A 7,024-nucleotide genomic window follows, 5' to 3' on the forward strand; every position below is an offset into this window, starting at 1 on the left:
TGGCAGGGCATGGGAACAAGGCAGAGGGGACAGCAGCTGGTAGGCAGGATGGAGGATAAGCTGTAGACATGTCTCGCATAGCACTAGCTTACTGCTCTTAGTTTATTATTGACCTGCCCCCAATAAGCCTATTTAAGGGGTTATCGATTTTAAAAATCTTCCTGAGATGCAATTGCTTTTGTTTGCCAACTCATTGTCTCATCTTCTTATTTTGAGTCCTCCCCCCCACCTTGTGTGTGTGTGTGTGTGTGTGTGTGTTTCTGTTTTTCAAGACAGGGTTTCTCTGGCTGTCTTGCAACTCACTCTGTAGACCATGCTGGCCTCGAACTCAGAAATCTATCTGCCTCTGCCTCCCAAGTGCTGGGATTAAAGATGAGCGCCACCACTGCCCGGCAAGCATTTTTTCCCTTATACCTTGAATTTAATTTATGTTTTATTCTTTTCCATGTGAGCTTTCAGGTCACTGATTTTAAACATTCTTGTCCTTTAGTATATGCATTTGAGGGGCTGGGGGATGGCTCGGCAGTTAAAACTGTGTGCTGTTTTGGAGAGAACGCAGTGCCCAGCACTTACATCTGACAGCTCATAACCATTTGTAACTTCAGCTCAAGGGAACCCGACACCTTTGGTCATGAACCTCCATGAACTCCTCATTTAACTTCAATACTACAATAGCATCATCGTGTGGATTTTGATGTGTTGTGCTTTTGCTAACACTCAGTTCTCAATTACTGATTTCCAAATAAGTATTTGGTCCTTTCGGAGCTGCAGTTCCCACTTCTTTCAGGTTGACCCTAACTACTAGGGCACACCTAAGAAAATGCGGGAGCCTTTCACTTAGTCCAGTGAATACTACTAGGCACACATCCAGCTTCCCTTCCCAACTCTCCCTCCACACCAGTCAGTTGTGGTGGCCTTTCCATCCTGTCCAACAAAATATTCTCATCTTGAATTGCTTTAAGTCAAACAATCTGGCATCAGCCTTGAGTCCACCCTTTCCTTCACACCCCGCATCAGTTAATCAGTCAATCTTATTGCCTCTGCTTTAAGTCTATATCTTAAATCTGACCCCTTCTCCCTGCCCCCCACCCTGGTTGGAGTCACTGTCACCTCTTTCTGAATTACTGCCACAGTCTCCTAAATGTCCCCTGCCTCACCTTTCTTTTCAGACCCCACCTCCCTAACTCCCTCTCTTGCTTAAGATGCTGGCTTCTCTGCTTTCCTTTGACAATTCAACGAGATCCTGTCTCTCTCCCAGGAAGTGGACATGGCTAGCTCGGTCAGTGCACACAGATGTCCCCTAAAAGAAGCCTTCCCTGGGCAGCCCCCTCCATGCCGTCTCTCCCCTTTATCACCTCACATGTCACACCTGACTTATGTGTGCCCTGCAATGTTTGTTCTGTCTTGACATCATCAGAAGGCTTGCTTCATGAGGGTAGACATTTAGTTTTGTTAGCTATTAGCTTCCTAGCACTTAGAAGAGAGTCTGGTGCTTCGTGAGCACTTAGATAAATAATTAGGCACTGTGGCAAGCCATGCCCCGCCTGCAGAGTAATAGACACAGAATGGACACAGCCCTAAACTCAGTGGGTTTACAGTACTTACAGGGGAGATCATTATTTAGCTGTTAAGCAATTAATTACACAATCTTTAATGGGGAATCATAAGGCCCAAGATGTCGTTAATTGGCTGCGCTGGCTGAAGGTCTTGTGGGTTGGGAGACAGAATGTTAAATGCTTTAAGAACACGGAGTCAAGAGCCAGAATGTCTCAAATCACATCTTTTCTAAACAATGAAAATCTGTAAACAATCAATTCCATGCAAATGAGCATCTGCAGTTACAGGCACTTTAAATAGGATTATAAAGACTTAGAGGAAGCTGACAATGCAGGACTGGGGGCCTGGTTGAAAGTAGATATTAAGTAGATTATCCATGTGGCTCTGTTCTTTCTGTTAGTCAAGGTTACTGCAGGTCCCAGGAAAAGAAACACCATGATAGGGAGGCCGGGTCAAGCTAATCACACTGTGGAGAGGGAAAAATAAAACTCACCCTAGTATTCTGACACCTTTAAACTTGAGTCCATTGGGAGAACCTCCTACCATTGGTTTCATATATACTGACAAAATTTCTACATAACAACAATTTCAGCAAAAACTCACACCTCTCCCCCAAAACCTTCTGGTTCTCTTTCCCTCCATCTCAAGAATTTGTGCTCCTTGCATCTGGTCCCTTAGGTCTGCATCCCAATATGTCTTAATGGTGTCTCTCCCAGGCACAGTCTCTGAAGACAGGACTGGTGTGTACCCTTAGACCTCAGAGCAGCTTCCCTGTTCATCACGGGTGTTCGGGAGTGACTGCTCCTAGCATTTTAGTTAGGTCATTAAGACCACTTTGAAAAGAGTCTTATGATAGGCAAATCCTGAGGATGAGACTGTTGGTCTGGCTGCATGAATACATCTGTTGGACAGATCTTAGTTGCATCTTCTACGTCTGAAGTAGGATTAGAAAAGACTGCCCCCAAATTGATCCTAGAAATGGATATTTTGAGCTGGGGGTGGGGGGAAGAATCTTCAGCTTTTAAAAGGGAACAAGCAAGTGTGTAAGAACACATGTAATTACTACAAAGTACTTTTCCCTTGCTACTTGGCTGTTAAAAGTTATAGTAACATCCTACCCAGTGTTATAAGGCTTCCATAGATAGGCATATTACTGTGTCTCATTTTAATTCTTATGATAAACTTAAAGTATTATAACCCTGAAGAACACTGGCAACACAATTTTAATAAAATCCACCGGGCAGAAGAATCTGGTTTACTTTCAGCCTTCTTAGGCGACTGGGCTTTGAGAAAGGCCTATTTGTTTATCAGCTGTATACATATTAATGAGCTCAGGTTCAAGCTAAGGATAATGATGACCTGGCGCTGTTGTTCTCCTCTACACACAAATCCCCAAATCCACTACTGAGCCATGACATCCTCCCCGCCACAGCCATGAACCTGTCTTTTCTGTTATTGGTAAAACGAGCCATTTGTGCTGCTTCGGGAGAGGAGAAACATCATCATAGTTACTACTAAAGAAAACTTGCATCTGGATTTTGACAATGCCAAGATTAACCATTTATCTGCGTCTGTTTTGGATGTATCACTGATTGGCACTGCAGGAAGACAGACATCTCATTTAAACAAGCACGGGTAAGAATCCAGTGGTAATTTCAGTTGTATGGTTTTTTTTTTTTTAATTTATGCTGACATGTGTTTTTATTTATACATGTCCTGGGTTTTGTGTTGGTTCTCATGATATAGACTTTTTAGAAGTAGCTGATAATTGAATCTCTATAGAGTCTCTGCAGTTTTCAGTCAAATTTGCCAATAAAGATGCAAATTTAGTTAAAAATAGCAATAAATAAAGGTCTTACACCATGACTTTGCTAATCTGAATATTATAGCCTAGTAAACAGCACTGAGTTTTTGTGAATTTAGAAGTCAAATGCAGTAACCATGACAGGTGCTATGTTTTCCCTAAAGAAAGTATTAAATATTAATTTCCCTTTCTCTTTACTATATTTGGAGGTTGGGCATCAAACTCACATGAATGGTAACAAAGAACTAACTGTGAAAATATAAATTCCTATTTGTTGGAAACTTAGACATGTTTGGTGGTTTTATAACTACCTTTATGACAACCTGGTCCCTCATCAAGAGATGAAGATGTGGTCTCTGGGGAGGAAGTGACTTACCAGGGCAGTCCTTTCTCTTCAGGGAGGGCCAGAATTTCACCATGTTACCTTCATTTTCTTCTACTCTCCTTTCCAGTGTGTGTGTGTGTGTGTGTGTGTGTGTGTGTGTGTGTTATGCCTATGTGCATGTGTGTACCTGTATATATGAGTGTGATTTTCTGTGTGATATGTGTGTGTGTGTGTGTGTGTGTGTGTGTGGTGTGTATGCAGTATGTGTGTGTGGTGTGTACCTGTGTGTATGGGTGTATATGTGTGTGTGTGTGGTGTGTTATGCCTGTGTGTATGTGTGTGCCTGTGTATATGTGTGTGATTTTATGTGTGTATATGTGTATGTGTACGTGATGTGTGCCTGTGTGTATGTGTGTGTGCATCTGTGTGTGTTTATATGTGTGTGTGCTGTATGTGTGTGTGTGTGTGTGTGTGTGTGTGTGTGTGTGTGTGTGTGGTGTGGGGTGTGTGTATTATATGGGGGGGTGCATATGTGTATGTATGTGCATGTGTATGGGTGTGTGTGGTGATTATGTGTGTGTGATGTGTATATATATGTGGTGTTTATATGTATGTTGTGTGTGTGTGCTATATGGAGTGTGTGATGTGCATGTATGTGAATGTGCATGTGAAGGGCTGAGGGAGAAGTCAGGAATCCTGCTTTCTTCCCCCTTATTCATTGAGGCAGTCTCTGCTCCGAGGTTGCAGTGTGGCTCATCTTGCCAGCCCAGGGACTTTAAAGCTCCCCTGCTGTGTCTCTTCTGGTATCACAGGAAAACCATGATGCCCTGGTGGCATTTCCATGGGTTTCTGGTTCCCTGAACTCAAGTCCTTCTATTTTCACAACAGTCTCTTCAGCTGCTGAAGGCCATCTCCCAGCCTTACTATTCTTTAACTCTTCACAGTAAGCACGTGCATGTTTTCTTTTTCCCATTATTTATTCACGTTACATACTGATTGCCGCTCCACCTCTCTCTTCTCATTCACCCACACCCCTTCTCCCTCCCTTCCATCCTCCTCTGAGAAGGAGAAGCCCCTTCCTGGGTACCAACCCATCCTGGCACAACGAGTCACCACAGAACTAAGTGCATTTTCTCCTATGGAGCCTTGACAAGGCAGCCCAGTTAGGGGAGTGGGATCCACTGGTGGGCAACAGAATCAGGGACAACCCCTGCTCCAGTTGTTGGGGGACCTGCACGAACCCCAGTGTGCACATCTGCTACATAAGAAACGTGTGTATTTAAGTGAGATCTTAGATAAATAACTCTGATAAACTACTACCACACTTTATTTTTGCATATTTAAAAACTGCCATTTATCATTATCTTTTAATTATGGTTTCATGGTTTCTCAGATGTTAGTAACTCTATGCTATATTAGAAAGTAGATGCCATTTAAAAAGCTTTAAGAAAGGTTCCTATCACCATGTGCCTAGTTACTGGCTTTGTACATTTTGGAGTTTCTATTTTTATGTCCACTACGTTACCCCTTCTGTCATCAGCTAACGTGTGAGGTCACTTCTCTCTCAGTCCGCAGAGCCACAATATCAGCTCTATCATCTTCTAGAAGAGCATGGAGCACCAGAACTAAACGTGCTTACAATACTGAATCTTTAGCTGCTACCCCTTGTATCCATTAGAGAATGCTTCCTTGCCTCTACCTGGCCACTTTTACAAATATTGATCATAAAGTGATTTCAGCAAAGCAAAAAGTCTGTAAGAGGCTGGAGAAAGAGCTCAGTGGTTCAGAGCACTTGTTGCTTTTCCAGCCAAACGTCAGCTGATGAGACCTGTTTGTCACATACCCAAAGGCAATAAAGACCTGTGTTATCACGTTGGCCACTCCTTTGACCTATTGGTTGGAGCATACCGCCAAGTTTCTGTTGAGGAAAATGCCTTGAGTCATTAAAGTATTAAGTAAATGTTTGTAGAATAGGTTAGCAAGTTAAAAAATATCTATGTAGGTCTGTGGTAGCTTTTTGGAGATAGTCTTTGGACATTTATTTTCATTTTTTCCATTTTAATGGTTAGCCAGCTTACCAGGAAAAATTCTGATACTGATAGAGTTCCAGTTATAATATTTACTGTTTAATATATTATCCTATCCAATACAACAAGAAAAAGATTAAAAATTAAGATTCTTAGAGTCTTTCCTTTTAATTTTTCAGGCACGGTCCCATATGTAGTCCTCACTGGCCTGGGACTCATTCTGTAGAATGCAGAGCAGGCTGGAATGTAACTCTCAGAGATCTATCTGCCTGCTTGTCTTTTCTGAGTGCTGGGATCAAAAGTATATGCCCCCGTGACTGTGTGTGTGTGTATATGCCCCCATGACTGGGTGTGTGTATATGGCCCCGTGACTGGGTGTGTGTACTGGCTGGTTTTGTATGTCAACTTGACACAAGCTGGAGTTATCAGAGAGGAAGGAATGCCTCCCTTGAAGAAATGCCTCCATGCTGTAAGTCATTTTCTCAATTAGTGATCAAGGGTGAGAGGGCCCATTGTGGGTGGCACCATCCCTGGGCTGGTGATCCTGGGTTCTATAAGAAAGCAAGCTGAGCAAGCCAGGGGAAGCAAGCCAGTAAGAAACATCCCTCCATGGCCTCTGCATCAGCTCTTGCTTCCTGACCTGCTTAAGTTCCAGTCCTGACTTCCTTTAGTGATGAACAGCAGTGTGGAAAGTGCAAGCTGAATAAACCCTTTCCTCCCCAATGTGCTTCCTGGTCGTGATGTTTGTGCAGGAATAGAAACCCTCACTAAGACAGTGTGAGAGTAATTTTTTGAAGATATTTACCTATGGATAATATGATCATGGCTCAGCTTGGCAGTGGTGGCGCACGTCTGTAATCCCAGCACTCTGGGAGGCAGAGGCAGGCAGATTTCTGAGTTTGAGGCCAGCCTGGTCTACGAGTGAGTTTCAGGACAGCCAGGGCTATACAGAGAAACCCTGTCTTGAAAAAAATCAAATCCAAAAACAAAACAAAACAAAACAAAAACAAAAACAAAAACAAAAAAAATATGATCATGGCTCCTAAATTCTCAAATGGACTAATTTCAAAACCATAAAAAGTGATCAGATTAACAAGATGATACTTCTCAAAATAAAATATAAATTAGTAATTTTCCTCTTAGACCCATTAGATAATGTGATAGCAGGTCTTATAAAAAGTGAAAATTTAACATAGAGAGTACATTTAATGAAAATTACCAAAAGTACAAAGCAGATTTTTACAAAGAAAACATCTCTGGTTGGTGCTAAAGACTCATATGTTAGCATATCAATTCTTCTAAAAATAAACT

This window comes from Apodemus sylvaticus, chromosome 11 (assembly GCF_947179515.1).
Source record: "Apodemus sylvaticus chromosome 11, mApoSyl1.1, whole genome shotgun sequence".
NCBI lineage: Eukaryota > Metazoa > Chordata > Mammalia > Rodentia > Muridae > Apodemus > Apodemus sylvaticus.